Raw genomic sequence first — 17,133 nt, forward strand, 5'->3', positions numbered from 1 at the left:
CGATAAATTATCTTCAGTGATAATATTATAATTATCAGCAAAAAAAAAACCGTAGAAAAAAAAATTGGCAGTGATGTGTCTCAAGGATGTTAGATGATGGGAAAAGGTTTTAAAGTAAAAACAATTTTTCTGTCAAGTTAATTTTGTTTATTAAAAAAAAATTATAATATATCTTTTCTGTTTTATAAAAAAAATAATGATCCCTTGAATGATGGTTACCAAGTAGCATTAATCTACCTGTAAGAATCAAGATTATTTTCTTTAATAACTTTTTTCATATAAGTAAAAATAGAAGAACTAATCATAAAACAAGACTTACAGTATCATAACCATCATCATAGTCAGTGGAATCATCATCATAATTATCATCGTCATCAATTGTTGGAGGTGAAGGAGGTAGAAATTCTACCTCACTATCCTCCGATGACACAGTCGCTGGAGAAGGAGGTAGAACTTCTACCGCACTATCACTGTCTTCGACAGTGATGATTTCCTGGCTTGGAGGTGGTAGCACGACGGAGATGTCTCCTTCTATCCGGAACCATATGACGTTACCGGGGAACGTTCGGCAGGTAGCCGTCACGCCACAAAGTGTGAGGGTAGCGCCCTTTATCCCTCTCGTCTCTTCCCAATGATCTTCAAGTGCCATTTGAATAATAATTTCTAGGAGGGTAATCGGTAGGTCGAACCAGGCCTCCGGGAAAATAAAAGTGCACATCTTTTTCTAAAAAGTAATAACGATTATGATAGATTTTTTTCGAACTTAAAAAAATTCCCCATTTTAAACTTAAAAGAAAAAAATTGCCCCACTTGATAAGTTATCATTTAACAATTCATGAAATTCACAATTACTCTCAATAAATAATCATATTAATGCATCAAAATAAAAAAAAAAAAACACACTTTTTATACTTGAATGAAGAAAAAATCACTACTTACTTGGTATGGTTTGATCAGTTTGACTGTCGAAAATGAACTAAATATTTTGTCCTATGCATCATACACCATGGCTGAATGTTTATATTTTTCAAATAGGCCAATGGTGAGAAAATCATTGAACGATATTGATTTAAATAGAGAAAAGAATTTGACAACAAGAAAAAATTCTCACTAAAAAAAATAATTTATAAATTACATTTTTTTCTTTTTTAATTATTAAAATAGTTTGTAAACGATCTCTACTATGGATAAATAATTTTAGACACATATTTTTTCGATTGGATTTTTAATTAAACGTGTTTTCTTTGTCGCTCGTGCCTCTGCTATCTTATTTTTTCCTCGCTCTGCCACCGCTCTCTCACTTTGTCTATACTTTTATTCTCCGCTAAGAAGCTGTGATTCATGCAAGAGTTGAAAGGGCCATGTGTCGAAAAATAATCGACTTATTTTATTTCATTTAGAAACGTTAACGTTTGACTCAGTCGGTCGATTGCATCATATTTTCCTCACCCTCATCTCTTTTTCACTTTGTTTATACTCTCATTTTCTGTTACTTATTGAAGTAAGACATGATATATATTATGAATAATTAATTGAAATATTTTATTTACTGTATGAGTAATCATAACTGAACGTATTTTAAATGTAAAAAAATTATTGAAACGAAAAATTATTATCTTTTTTTATTTTATTTTTTTTGAACTACGATTTGTAATTCTCTACGTTTAAATGACTTCTTTAAAAATTATAATAAGATTTTTTATCTTGAGAAAGAATTTTTATTCAAGAAATAAAGATTATACATTTTATTTTATGTATTTGAATAAATGTTTTTTTTTTTTTTTTACAATATATACAATAAATTCTCAACATTCTCGTACGATCTAAAGGCATGTAATGTTTGTAACATTTACGATGCAATGAAATATCTCTATCCAGTTGTAAATGTTCCGGTAATTTATCCCAAATATCGACGATGTATACTGGAACAATCTTCAAGAAAAAATACTTTGGAAGACAAGCAATATCTTCACTTGACATTTTTGTTATATTTTTTAATAAACAATACAATTTAAATGACTTTTCAGATGGGGTTTTTTCATGGAAATTTACCATATACCATTTTTTTAGAATTTTTACATTCTTTTCTGCACATTGTTCATTTTCTCCATTATGCACCTTACAATCTTTTAGATGATTCATATTCAGAGCATGAAGCGAAGGACATTCAAGCTCATCCAAATTGATTACAACTTTTGAGCTGTCAATTAAACTTTCTAACCATTCTTTCTTTTCATCTTCTTTCACGTAAATACGGTTTCGATCTTTGACAAGTATACGAAGAATATATGGAAGTTCCTCATATTCTTTTGTTCCAGATTTCCATGGAATGCCATGATAATTACGTATCAGCCACGAATTTATGCGTTCATATTCTTCAGGTAAATATTCCCACTGATGTGGCGGTTTGAAAATTAATACTGAAATGTCTTCCATACCATCACTATTATTTTGGATTGTAATAGTCGCCAATTCTTTCACTAAAAACCGATTATTTGGCTGCTTGAAACCTTGAACATCTAATATAATTTCCATGATGCACATAAAATTTGTGCACATGCCGACAATGTAAAACCCAACTGAATAGTATTACGGTGAATCATCTATTTATATGTTCAGCCCCACTTATTGAAATTATAGCATCTAATTTCATTGTTTGATCACTACAACGATTGGCTATAAAATTGTATTTTGTAGGATTTTTTTTTACATTACATTTAATTTTTGTTAGTCTGAAATGTTCAGCAAGAATGATGAAACATCATGCCTCCTCTCTTCAAGATATTTCTTGGAAAATCGGGCAAGAATTCACATGATCTCAGGGCTGATTCACAGCCTTGACATGTTCTGGAAGTGTTTAGCGGGGGATGATGAAACATCATGTAAACGTTTTATACACATGTTTTAATTTATGATTCCATCAAAAATTAAAACATTCTGGAATCTTTGTTTGGAGAGAATAAATTGTATTTATACCCATGCAAGTCATGTTTAAAATCACTGATAAATTAAAACTGTAAGAAATACGTTGTGATACATAATTCAAACAGTAAGAATGGATTTATTAAGAGTAAATAAAATTGCCAAGTGTGAGACATACTTACCAACCAAGAACATGGATATGTTATGTCCGACTTAATTTTTGTCCATCCCGTATCCCTTATTTTTCTTTTTTTTTTTGTTTCCCCCTTTCCCCTTTCCTTCTACCTTTTGCATGGGATTCAGACCGCTGACCAGCATTTTTTTTTTTCCGTCGACGATGGTCAGCTCTTTCCCAAGCCCTTCGACTTGTGGCGGGGCCCGGGGCCCCAAACTGCAGACGGTGCACCTTTTTTTTCCGTTTTGTTCTGTGGACTGGGAGTTTCCCAGCTTAATCAGCTTGAGAAACTTTCCAGTTCACCAGAAATCACGCATACATAAAATGACGACTCAATCCTTACAAAGCAATACTTTGTTGGATCGTTGTCTATGTCGGCTGCTGACATTCAAACCGGTGCAGGGTTACTTCCGGCGACTCTGTTTACACGCGGCCACTTCGTAGACCAAACAGCTTTTATCTGGGCTTTTCATCGAAGACCATAGACCCGTCAAGACGGCCCGCGTATCTAGCATCGCGTTGAACTAAATAAAAATTATTCTATCTTCAGTCGTTATAATAATCTCTCCCGAGACGCAGTAACGCTTATATACTCTCTTATAGTTACATTGCTAATCCTATTCAATAAAGAGTTTCCGTCTACCGACGTTGCAAAGTTACTTGAAAAACCATAAAGAAAATAAAAATCTTATTATTAGTGTTGTAAGTGATAAAAGACAAAACCGAACATTGCCAACCTCCTATTCTGAACGGAGACTCATCATTGTCAAGAGGGGAGAAGAGTGCAGGCTCTTCTACCGTTCCCTTAAAAAATATTTCTTAAGGAAAAAAAAAAAGGGGAAAAGAAGTTTGTTTTTTTTCTTTCCCTTAGAAAAACTACCTGTCCATGTCCGACGCCTCCAATCCTTCAAACGCTACCCGCAATCACCCCTTTCCTTCCTATGGTATCCCCATTAAATCATAACCTTACGGCATAATGTTATCCATTAAATAAATAAAATATAATAAAAAATAGTCGGACATAACAGCTAGTTTCTGGTGGCAACGGTGGGATTCGAAGTGAATCCTCGACCTTCTCCACTCTTGCACAGATTTGTCCCCCTGTGAAAAGAATTTTTTCCTCGCATTTATAAGCATATATATAAAAAAAAAAGGAAAAAAAACAACATTTTATTTTTCCAATTAATTTCTTCTATCATTGAAACCAAATTAATTCATTAAATTTTTAATATAAGATATACAAGACATCTTTATATGTAAGATAGCATGGTTTAAAGTCGATGTAACTCTTTAAGCCTGCCAGTTACGGGGGCTCCGCCGCGACTTATCCTATTGTTTTACGCGATCTTTCCCTATAAAATTGCTCGCTGGTGAATTTTGAATCGACCCCAGTAGTCATACGAACGAAAGGAAACCAGTTTCCCCCTCTTCACACTATTATTATTTAAATTAAAATTCAAACAGTCCCCGCCGACTTGAAATTTCCTTGTCGCGAGACTTTCTTTGGAATAAGCCTTCAAGGTTTAGTGAGCTTTAAGGGCGAAAACTATTTCTATAATAACCGGTGTGGACCCCTGTTGGTCCCAAAATTCTTATTTTTCACCCCCTCGTTTTTATTTTTAGATCCCTTTAAAGTTGACGGCCCCCGAGGAATTCACTCCAAGCTTCTCGCCTTAAAATATCTTATAAAATAATCGTTATCACATTGGTGGAAATTGTAAAGCCTAAATAAATCGTTTATTTAACTTTTCGCTTCAAAAGGTCACTAAATCTTGTCACTTTATTCAACTTTTAGAGAAACTAAAGGTTTGAAGGCAAGGCCACGCCCACTTTCTTTAAGTTGCACGGCGATCCACATATGTCCTTGCATCAACACCTCCTTGTTCATTTCTTTAGCGACAAATTAGTTTAACCAACTCGTTTATTTATTGATAATTAATTACCGCGTAATATTCGGGGGTTATTCTAGTACTTCTAATCCTACACGATTTTACCTCTTGCAAATTCAATCATGGGGAGTTCGCCTGGTATGCTATCCCGTGAATAATTAATTATAATAAAAAATATCAGTGCTCTGCAGTGGTCTGGGTGCGACCCGAAAAGTCCACACGACCAACTTCCCTGTGGAAAAAATAAAAAATCAATTTGAATAGAATCCGTTTCCATTTTTTATAACAAATGGAATTGTTATAAACGAAATGAGTCTGCTTATATTCATTTGATATGGTTAGTTACTTTATTTCAGTAAAAGAAAAAATTGTGCGTTAAAAGTACTCATATATATAGAAAGGGTCCCTATTTTTATTGTTTATAACAATTTAAAACTTATTATTTAAATATTACTATGATCAATAATCACTTGTTAGTAACAATGTTCAATTGTTATGAACACAATTCCATATTATTGACGATTATTATTGACTATAATAGCGTCTTTAATGCTGTTTTCTCAATCCTGACACGAGTTTAAAATTCTTTCATTGCTGATATTGTTTTTTAAATTTTTTTTTTTCGATGAAATATTGTCATCATACATCCATACAAGTATTCCAATCCTTTCATATTCATATTTCTGCAATGATCTTGAAATTTTGTCTAAACAGTGGTATAATTCATAAATTGCAAAATTCAAGTAATTTCCTTTTTTTCCAGTTTTTTGATTCTGCCAAAAAATGGCTTTACCGATTTTCCTAAAAACTTTTTCAGTTCTAAGTTACGTAATTACGCGTCGAATGCTATTGGTCCCACATCGATATCATTTTTTGTTCTCGAGATAATCGAGGCGACAAATAATTCCGGACGTACGTACGCACATATGCACATACGCACACACAGACGTCCACGTAAAAACTGTCGATTCATTCTAGAATAGGCTTTCGAATTTATTTATTATTAACTTTTTTTTAGCAAAAGATAAAATGACGCGTTAAAAGAATTCAAATATATTGCATAGATCTCTATTTTCATTGTTTATAACAGATTTAATTGTTCTAAACAAAAAGAAAGAGTTTCCATTCATGTCGTACGGTTGGTAACTTTTTTTTAGCAAAAGAAAAAATTACGCGTTAGAAGAATTCAGATATATTGCATAGATCTCTATTTTCATTGTTTATAACAATTAAAAAATTTTTTATTCAAATATTATTATGATCGATAATCATTTGTTATTAACAATGTTCAATCGTTATGAACACAATTTCTTATTATTAACAATAATCATTGACTATTTTATTATCCTCAACGCTATTTTCTCCATCCCAACACTAGTTTTAAATTTTTTTATTGTTGATTTTGTTTTTTAAATTTTTTTTTTTCTATGAAATACTGTCATCATATTTCTGTACAATTATACTAAACATTTGATATTCATATTTTTTAAAAGATCTCGAAATTCCGTATAAAAAATTGTATAATTTATAAATTGCAGAATTTAGGTAGTTCACTATTTTTTCAGTTTTTTGATTCTACATAAAAAATGACTGGACCGATTTTGCTGAAAATTTAATCAGTTCTAAGTTACGTAATTACGCGTCGAATGCAGTTGGTCCCACGTCGATATCATTTTTTGTTCTCGAGATAATCGAGGCGAAAAATAATTCCGAACGCACGTACGAACATACGCACATACACACATACGCACATACGTACATACACACACACACAGACGTCCACGTAAAAACTATCGTATTCAACTCTGGGGACCTTAAAACTTGGAGATATGTCAAAATTAGCGATTCGCAAAATCGGACCCATTACTATAACTTCCCACTGGGAAGTTAATAAGTTTTTCTCTCTCTTCTTTTTCTCCGTACATTTCCTTTAGTTCAGTCCTTCGAATTGATCAACTTCACTGATATTTTTGTCTACTTTCTTTCTCCCATATTATTATTCCCAGTGAGTTAATACTTTGGGAAATTTTAAACCCTTATCGCTCAGTCCTAAATCCCTAGTTTATCGACACCGGGAAAAAAGGGAAAGAAAAGGGAAAAAAAGGGGGGAAATCATCGATCTACTTAACGTTCTCTTAGTTATCGATCCATCGACAAATCTCTTCCATACTCTTTCTCCGGGATGAAAGTCCGTTTCCCTTTTTTTTCCCTCCCCCTTTTCGTAAAAATACTCCGCGGTGCACATACTCATACACACGTGTTTGCTCTTCCCGGAACATCGAGTGGTTCTCAACCCGCGACGTATATTGGTTTAGGTCTGTACTGTTTTTAGTTTTATGATTGAAAAAAACAAAAGGGGGGGAAAAGGGGAGAGAGAGAAAACGATCAATTAATCCCAGATCGAGTATTAATAATTATATTATAGTTAGTTAATTAGTATTATAGTTTATAATCATATTAATAATTATTAACTGATAGTGATAATCCCACATTGGCTTTAATAATATAAGCGTAATATGATCATTATATTATTATAACTATCCTGAATTAATTAATCGCGGATGGTTGCTATTGTCAACTTACTTAACTTTGTTGCTTAACATTTTCGACGGAGTTGTCAAAACCCGGGGGATTATAATATAGGGATTACTATATTTTATTATAAATAAAATTTATTTGTTTTTCTTCTTTTCTTTCCAAGATTTTTGGGTTTTGGGAAACCGGGTTTTGACGGGGTTCCTCCGTACCAGTGAGGCTGCTCTTTTGTTATCCGCACCCCTTTGATCAATCAATCAAGATAAACGCGATTTGGAGTTGTTCTTGTTTTTCTCGCGTTCTGCGAGGATTAGCGGCGCGGTAACCGGTGCAATAGACCCTCTGTAGGCCCTGCATGCCATTTCTGATCTTTTTAGATAAGACCTCCTTTAGACCTACTTGACCCTACTTAAGGCCTACATAGCTGACATTACGTGGAACAGTTAGTGGGTCATCCTTGAACCTGTTCAAACGATTAGACATCTTTTTTGGGACATTTCCATGAAGATTTGTCCGCCAAGCTCCCACTTTTCGCCCTCCTTACCTCTCTCAATACCCAGAGATAAACCCTCTCTAGCTTACTCGAACACTATATCGGCAACGCGGGCTTACCCCTCCCTTTCCTGACAGAAAGGAATCATTCGAGTGAACCCGCGGCCTCATCGAGCTTATAGTATCGCGTTAGTCGATTCACCCTCCAATAACGATACTGTCATCTTTTTCCTTGATCTTGTGTAAACACCGATGTTTATCGAGGAAAAAATTCTTTCCACTATTTCATATCAATTTGTCTAGTTACAAGCTAATATTGAGTACCCTTATTTTTCATTTTTCGCTTGCTACAAGCTCGAGACAATATACGCTTTTCGTGTTCCTCCTGCTTCTCTGCATGCCATCCTTATTCGTTTAAGCATACATTTGTAAGTAGCTCCCTTGCGCACAACCCGCTTCACTACTGGGATAGCCGTTTCCTTCTAAGGTAAGGAAATAAACTTCAGCGATCAGGAACACGAACACGGGGCTGCCAGTCACGACCGAGATCCTGGCACGCAGGACCAATGGCACGAGACGACTCTCAACAACACGAGCTCCATCGAGAGGTCATACTTTCCGGCGAAGGATTTCGCCTCCTCTCTCCCGGAGTTCTACGGAGATGGTCGTCCACCTACACACGAGGATTTTGACAAAGCGCTTACCCGACAACTTTATATGGTTCCCGGTCAAAACCAAGAAAGTTACGTTGCCCATGTTCTTAACCGTATTCATGGGCCCGCGCGCCGATATCTAAAAGATCAGAACTTGACCTCAGTCCAGCAAATATTGGACACGCTGCGAATAGAGTATCGCCCCAGGGACTAGATCGGTTTCCTGATGAATAAGATCCATCGTCTGCGGCGAGGAAGGGAGGAGTCCGTTGAGGACTTCTACTATCAAATTAAGGACATCCTCACATCTTTTCAGTCAGTGATGGGCGACAGCCAAGATAATCGTGCTCTTTTCCAACGACTCTATAAAGATGCTGTTAAAGTCCTATTCTACAACCTTCCTGAAACCCTCCGGATTTCCATTAATCAATGTGTGGAGCTCCATGAGCTAACACTCGACGACCTCTATAAGCGTGTGCGCCGTGAGTCTTACGCGCAAAGCCCTTCCGCGGAGGACTATTATCCTCACGCGACACGCCGCAGTGACTCCTGGGACCGCTCCAGGGATGGTCATTCCGGGGAGGACTCCCGAGAGCCTCACCATTCTAGGTATGATGAATATCACGCCCGGCGTGACCGCGAACCTTACGACCGGCGACGAGAGGAAAAGAGATCGTTCGCGTTCTCCCCGCTTCCTCCTCGCCGCCGGCCTTCCTCGCGATCCTCTACTCCTGGACCCACGAGCAATTTCTCTGCAGAAGGAGACAGCACCCGCAGGGTCTCTTTCGCGGAACCTAAGCCCACTTCTTCAGGCAGTCGTGGAGCGTCCCCTGCAACTAAACCCGCCGTGAACGAACTTGAGGCTTGTAAGGGAATGATCAAAGAGCTCACCACTCAAATACAAACCCTCGCCACTACCCTGAAGCAGCCCCCGGCCATTGCTCCCTTTCCTTATCCGTTCTTCCCTAACTGCGCTTCTACCCTTCCCCAGAACCCTCCTTCAAATCCCAATCAAGCTCTAGAATCGGTCCTCGAGCGCCTAGGGAGATTGGAGAAAACTTTAAACTCGAAGAGCACCTGTCCACAGGGGGGAGCGGCGGGTGCCCTCAAAACCGATCCCTCCTCCTCTGTCGGCGAATTAAAAACCGCCCTCTCGGTTCAGGCAGAGACGAAGGAGTAACTATCGGAAGCCCGGTGGTAACCATTTTCCAACACGAATATTTCTTCAAGCCCCTTGAGATTCTTCTCGACTCTGGCTCCAACCGCAGTTTCATCCACATCCAATGCCGTCAAGACAGCGTTAAGGCCCGCCCTGTCACTGACCAGGTCTGCGGCCTTACCGACGGCATTGATGTCTGCGGCGAGGTTACCCTCACACTTTGGCAGACCCCTATCAAATTCTTCATTACCACCAGCCCCCTTGGCGCCTATCAAGTTATCTTAGGTGACTCGTTCCTGGCCAAGAGTCAAGCCACGTTCTCATACTGATCCAATACTATGGTATTAAAGAACCGCGGCGTTCGGCCGATCCCCTTCAAGATCCGAGAGGTATGGGTGCAACGTGCCCACGCCACGTCACCCGGGCCCCGGGTGTTTTCCCGGAGCCCTCACCTTCGCGGCAACGAACAAGCGTTTCTCCTGGACACTGGAGCTGATGTGAGTCTAATTAGTCTCCTTGCTCTCCGGCCAGGCGTTCCTATTGACCATACTCAACTGCTACGTCTTTGGGGGATTGGTGAGGACCATGTGGATACCATAGGAGTCGTACGCCTCCGAATGTTCGGAGTAGATATCACTTTCCACGTCACTGACCTGGACATCCCCGTTGAGGGGGTGGGAATCATCAGCAATGATGTGTTCTGCCAAGAGAAGGCCGAAATCTCCTACGCGGAGCAGACCGTGGTCCTCGAATCCGCCCCGGCCAAACCCATTCACTTCTCTCGAACATGTAAACCCTCGAGTCAATATATAATTCCTCCTCGATCCCGCATGGTTATTTCGGTGCCCTTATTGGAAACCGAACTTACCGAGGGTTACTTGCCCCGGGTCGACCTGGGTAAGGGCCTGTTGCTGGGCGAGGCGGTAGTCGCCGCCCAGGACAATTGCGCTACCTGTCTGCTCATTAACACCTCCGACTCTTCCCAGGAAGTCGAGATTTCCCCTCAGGAGCTCGAGGAGATCACCTTCTCGGATGATGGAGCTACAGACACCGAGGAAGATGAGCCAGACGATCGCCAGGAGTTACCGCCCAACTCAGAGTCCCGTACTCGACTTGACATCCTTGTGAAGGAGGTCGAATGGCCAAGCCACCTCACCCCACAAGAACGTCAGCATGTCGTTTCTCTTCTGAGCCGAAACCCCGACCTCTTTACTCTCCCGGGCGAAGAAGTGGGCAAGTATAGGGCCAGGAAAGTGCGAATTCGAACCACCGACGACAAGCCTGTCAAGGTGAAGCAATATCGCTGGCCCCCGGAACTTGCCGCGGAGATTGAAACCCAAGTAAACGCCATGAAGGCGCAGAAAACCATTAAGCGTTCCCGTTCCTCTTATAACTCTCCACTGTGGATAGTCCCTAAAAAGGCCAACTCGAAAGGTCGAAAAAGATGGCGTCTGGTAATTGACTTCCACGCACTTAACAGGAAGACAATTGAGGATGCTTACCCTCTTCCTGATATAACCGCGATCCTCGGCCAATTGGGGGGCGCTAAATACTTCAGCGTCTTCGACCTGGCCAGTGGTTTCCACCAAATGGAACTGGACCCGGCCGATGGCCCGAAGACTGCGTTCTCCTCCCCCGGCGGACACTGGGAATACACCCGGATGCCGTTTGGTCTAATCAACGCTCCGGCCGAGTTCCAACGCATGATGGACTCGGTACTTTCGGGCTTGAAAGTCACCGAACTTTGCGTCTACCTAGACGACATCATTGTTCACGCCTCCTCCCTCCAAGAACACGGCGTCCGAGTGCGCAGACTCTTCGAGCGTCTGCGGGAGGCAGGACTTACACTCCAGGCTTCCAAGTGCCGTTTCCTATGCAAGGAAGTCAATTACTTGGGCCACATTATCACCATGGATGGCATTAAGCCCGACCCTGATAAAGTTTCCGCGTTAAAAGCCGCCTCCCAACCCCGAAACCTTACCGAGATGAGGAAGTTCTTAGGGTTGGCAAACTACCTGAGAAGGTTCATCCCCGACTACTCTGAACGAGTCAAGCCTCTTACCGACCTAACTAGGAAATCAGAGTTCTATATATGGACTCAGGAGGCCCAACTAGCCTTTGACGACATGAAGGAAGCCTTGTGTGAACAAACCATGCTGTATCATCCCGACCCTAACGAAACCTTCATTCTCGCCACTGACGCCTCCCCGGTGGGCATTGGGGCAGTCTTGAGTCAGGAGATAGAAGTGGAGGCCGCAGAAGGCAAACGGTCCAGAGACTTACGACATGTAGCGTTTGCCTCCTGGGTCCTCCAGGACGCTAAAACGCGCTACTCCGACGATGAGCGAGAATGCTTGGCGCTGACTTACGGCATCAATCACTTCCGACCGTTTCTTCAGCTTAACCCGTTCATTGTGCACACGGACAGCGGCTGTATCGCTTGGCTAAGGGATGCAGTCACGCTAACCGCAAGAATGGCCAAATGGAAGGCGCAACTAAATGGTTTCCGCTTCACCGCGGTATGCAAAAAGAGAGTGGGCGATCTCTACGTGGACGCGCTGTCCTACAACCCTCCCGACCGTCCGGTCGGTAATAGGGACGAAAACCCAAGGGCCACCGAAGCCCCCTCCTGAACACCATCCACTAACCCCTCCAACCGCCCTTCTAATACGCGGCGGTAACCACACAGCGTTACCAGTCACTTACGGTAATGGAGGTGAACCAAGAAAACGAGGCCAACCACCAGGAAGTAGAAACCGCCCCAGAGCGCCACAAGTAACCGACACGATAGCATCAAGACTTAGGAGACACATGCAAGGACAACAACGCGAAGGAGGGAACACTGCAAGTCTGCAATCCACTCACCCCTTAACCAGCTCTCCCCACACAACTCCACCAAGCACCCGGCGTACAAGAGCTTCCAGACCAACCCCTCCTCAAGCGGTGATCGAGATGCCGAGCGCCGAGCTTTCAGATGCCGAGGAGAGGGGGGGGGGATGGAGAAAATCGCTGAGCAGCCGAAGAGCGGGTCAGAAGCCACTTCGTCGCCCCCCCCTGCAGCAAGCGACGCGGGTCTCACCCACTCCCGAACAATCAGGATCGGGTACTGGGGGGGCCGCGGCCCCAGAAGTAAACCTCCCGACAGAGCCAAGCGACTCACAGACCTCACCGATTTCTCCTGACTCTTCTCAGAACCTGGACGATTCGGTGCTTAGCCGGGGTAGGAGACGAGTGCTGGTCCTAGTACCTTATCCACGTCTCCCCGTGTCGCCACAGGTGATAGAAGGCGTTAGGTCCACCCTGGAGTCGTATGACAGGGTTCGGTGGAAGAGAGAAAACAGCACTCTAGCTGGCTCTCGACTGGAACAAACCAACGAACTCAAACTTGAGAAAGAGGATGATAAAGAGGAATACGAGAACCCAGAAGACTCGGATGATGCCGAGGAGAGCATTGGGAGCGATGGGGGGGACCAGGAACCTGAGTCGCCTCAGCCTGTGCCCCCAGTCCAAGAGGCGCTGAACCTCACTCCGTTCCAGGATATGTACTGGGACAAGGGCGCGTATCAGTGCATCGAAACTCCACAACCTTCCACTTCTACACGCAACTCGCAGGACTCGTTATTGCGTCACTGTCTGGGACGTCCTTCGACCCTTCCTACGTTCGACGCTAATACTAGTCCCGCCGCTAATTTCAGCATCTTAACTCACCGTTTTCCCGCAACTCCCGTAAATCCCTCCATTCAGCCAGGAGGAAGCACCCGCTCCCGTGGTAGCGACGAGGACACAGCCGTCCCCACCGTTACCGGCTCCAGCTAGCCAAGAAGTAATCGTGTGCCCTGAAACTTCTGGTTCCGAGGGGAGAGTTTCCTGTGACTCTAAGCCCGAACCTAAGATCGCGACGGAATCCGTCCCTACACCCCGGACGCCCTCGCAGACAGTTACCATATCGTTAGCCGGGATGGACTTACGTATTCCCGGGATAACGTCGTCTACTTTCTCTCGGCTGACTGTGAGCTTGCTCAACCAGTCAGCAAGCTGTTACAAGCTCTCCACTACATATCGGTAGATGACCTAAAGGCGGAAAATCCCCTAGTGGGACAGGTCTTCGCCACTCCCCTAGGCAAGCACAGAGTGTTCACGGTGTTTGTCAAGAAACACCACTTCGACAAACCCACGCCGGAACAGATTCTTCTCGCTCCGAACAACCTCAGGCTTGCCTTGGAGTATTACAACGTGCGATCATTTCGAATAGCCGAGAGCGGCGACGAGATCCACGTAAACGTTCGCCCTTACTTGGCCCACGTGTTCACCACAAGCCCGATGGCGATCACCCTAACCCGGGGTAAGATAGAAAATCCCCCCGAGGACAGACGGCTGGAAATTATCCAGGAAAATCACGATACACCAGTGGGAGGCCATAAGGGCGTTGTCAAGACCTATCAAAGGATTCGACAGCGTTTCTATTGGCCCGGAATGAAGCAGCACATATATGAGTATGTCCAGAGCTGCCAGACCTGCCAGACCAAAAAGCTCGACCGCATCAGGAAGAAGAAACCGGCAGTGATCACGGATACGCCTCTCGAACCGTTCGAGAAGATCTCCATCGATACTGTCGGCCCGCTGGAAATGACTCCAGACGGCAATCTCCATATCCTAACGATCCAGGATAACTTCTCGAAATACTGCTGCGCGGTCCCGTTACCGGACATCCGCACCTCCACTATCGCCGAGGCCCTGGTGACCCACTTCATTTGCCTGTACGGATGTCCAAGGGTCATCCTATCGGATCGAGGAACCTCGTTTCCTAGCAAACTCCTGTCTCGGCTAGCTAAGATACTCAGAATCAAGAGGGTCCTCACGTCCGCCTACCACCCGCAGTCAAATGGTTCCCTGGAGCGCTCTCACCACGCTTTGATCGAATACTTACGCTCCTTTGTGTCGATTTATCATGACTGGGATCGATACCTCCCGATGGCCATGTTCAACTACAATACCACGGTCCACTCAGCCACCCAATTCTCGCCCTTCGAATTACTGTATGGAAAAGTCGCCCGGGCTCCTACAGCCCTGCCTGATTTCTCGGAGATCCACACCTACCCCGAAGCTCTCGAGGACCTCTTAATGAGACTTTCCGAGGCTTGAAGGTTAGCGAGAAACAATCTGACCAAAGCTAAGGAGAAATCGAAAGAGCGATCGGATCGAAACATTCGCGAAGATCATCTCGTGAAGGGAAATTTCACCTATATCTACAAGGAACCCAGGAAAGGTAAGTTGGATGTACATTGTATCGGACCATTTGAGGTAGTAGGCTTCACTGAAAGTGGTAACGTGGTTCTGAAAACGGAGGTGGGTAAGCGCTTTGTCAAACACCCCGAGGAGGTGAAAAGAATGGTGCCACGCACTACCGCTGAGAACCCGGGCCACTTGGCCCCACCCAGCTAGCTCAGTAGTCTTGTAAACTGCATGCTGGCCCAGTGGCCAATGTTCGTTACTAATTCTGTATGCATGAATGAAGCCATTAATAGTATATTAGTATATTATAAGTGTGTTTCGTACGAATCTTACCTCTCTCCTTCACCTTTCTCGTTCTCTCCCCGGTATGCCCTCTGATGTCTGAGCAGGTCTTATGCATGCCGGCCTTCCCCCAAAGCAGGACGTTCTCTCTTTCATCTCTTTAAGCCTACCGACGAGACCGACGACTGCCTGCCAATTCCTTGTATCGCCTCCTGACAATAATCTGTTTACCCCTCCCTCCTTTTGCCAGGAAATGTGGAAGGGTCTAGGAGTGACCGCCTCGTCTTGGCAACTGGATCCTAAACTGGGAGGGCCCAGTCCTTGGGTGGTATTGGAACCACTCCCTTCCACCCAGCCTCAAGAAGCACAACCAAAGGCAGAGCCGCCTCAACGCCAGGCCATAGTGTCGGAGCCACGCCGAAGGATCAGCCCCATCGTCTTCAACCTGAGTGGATCCTCGGACGAGGAATTCGGCTTGCAACAGAATGTCGCCCAGGCCGTAATGCGCCAACCACCTTCAGCCCTTCCAAGGGGTCCTGACCCTGTTCCACCAACCGAGCGGGCCGAGCTGCTCGAGCCGCCCTCCGCACTCACGGACCGCTTCCTCGAAGGTTTAGCCCCGCTGGCCCGCGCGATCCAGGAACGGAGGCCAGCTCTTCAAGCCCTCCTCCAGCGAATCGGGCGATACTTTTGGGCGAGGCCGGCGCCGGAGCTACTGAGGGTGAGCGAGTTCTCGGACTTCGTGGAGGAATGGAATCGGATCGGTGGCTCCCCTCCTGCTCCCGCTCCCTCTCACTGTGAGCGATGTTGGTGCCACAACCAACGCCGAAGGCAAGCGCGGAGAGAGCGCCGCCGTCATGGAGGATCATACTACTGAACCCCTTGACGCCCCCCCCTCTCTTCTGTCTTTCCTTTCCCTCCCGACCGCTTTTCCGTTTCGCCAGATACACTAACTGATATACTGTACTGATATACACTAATTGATACACTGTAAACCGACACATACTTAATATAGTTTTATAACTTCTTATATTCTACTTGGTTGACGTTATTCATAAACTGTACCTCCACCCCGTTCACTAATCTTAATTATCCCTCCATCATAACGGATTTCCTGACTCCAGCCGATGGCTTGCTATCTCCCACCGGGCTGCGAGGTAAGTGTATTTCGGGGCCTAATCGACTGGTTTTGCTTTCTTTCCTCGTTCGTCGAAAAGGCAGGGACGGATGTCTGGCTTAATCCATCGCACCAAGACCCAGGAATACTGGAGGGATCCTCGGCTGTGGGCTCCCGGGCCCTGGGTGGTGCTGCATCGCCTCGAGGATGAAATCACCATCAAAGATGAACCACTGGCCCCCACACCCACCGCCATCGTTCCTCCAACCTCTGGGACCTATCTCCGGGACGTGGAAACTCAGACCCCCCTCCTGGACGATGTTCCTCCTCCTCCGCCTACGGGAAACACCTAGATTCAGCCTCTACCTAAGTCCTGTTACCCTCCTTCAACCCTATCCAGCCCTCCCAGATTCGCAGACCAACCCAATCCTCAATTTTCTTCTCTGATCGGGCGAGACATCCAGCTTACTCGAGTTGTATACGACTCCGTGGAACGCCATGGCCAGGGCCCGGATGACTTCCAGCCTATGCTGCCGGACATCTACCAGCTGGTGCGAGATCTAGACTCCGTCCGCCTCAACTACTATCAAAGGGAAATGGAAAGTCGCCAGCGTAGACGTAGACGCGCCTACGGACCCCGATGGGATGAGAACTCCACGGGCGGAACTCACCCCACT

The sequence above is a fragment of the Chelonus insularis genome, unplaced genomic scaffold (genome assembly GCF_013357705.1).
Source record: "Chelonus insularis isolate UGA/USDA-ARS -01 unplaced genomic scaffold, ASM1335770v1 contig_18_pilon, whole genome shotgun sequence".
Classification (NCBI taxonomy): domain Eukaryota; kingdom Metazoa; phylum Arthropoda; class Insecta; order Hymenoptera; family Braconidae; genus Chelonus; species Chelonus insularis.